The following is a 363-nucleotide window of genomic DNA, read 5'->3' as shown; positions in this document are numbered from 1 at the left end:
AAGAAGTGGCTAATTTTCTTAGCTTTCGGTTTATTTTATCTTAGCCCATTTTATAACCTTTTCCTTTATCTTCAGTCTGTACTTTTTATTTACTTGTCATTTCAACGGTCCTTCTCAATTAAAATCATCTTGGACAAGACACGCTTCGTATGCTTCGCAGACTGCTAAGGGGCGACGTTGAAATATAACACCAGAAATAAACCGCATCTTTTAGTAATATGGGAAATACTGTTACGCGTCTGTCCGACGGAAGCCATAGATTCGCCATTAAGGATTTTTTTTAAAATGGAAAATGAAAATAAATCGGTATTAACTACCAGTTGTCATCATTTCTCTCAGTTCAAATTAAAATAGGGTTATAAC

Source organism: Penaeus monodon, chromosome 28 (genome assembly GCF_015228065.2).
Source record: "Penaeus monodon isolate SGIC_2016 chromosome 28, NSTDA_Pmon_1, whole genome shotgun sequence".
Lineage (NCBI taxonomy): Eukaryota > Metazoa > Arthropoda > Malacostraca > Decapoda > Penaeidae > Penaeus > Penaeus monodon.
The sequence above is the reverse complement of the archived record's forward strand: the minus strand, read 5'-3'. Positions refer to the sequence as shown.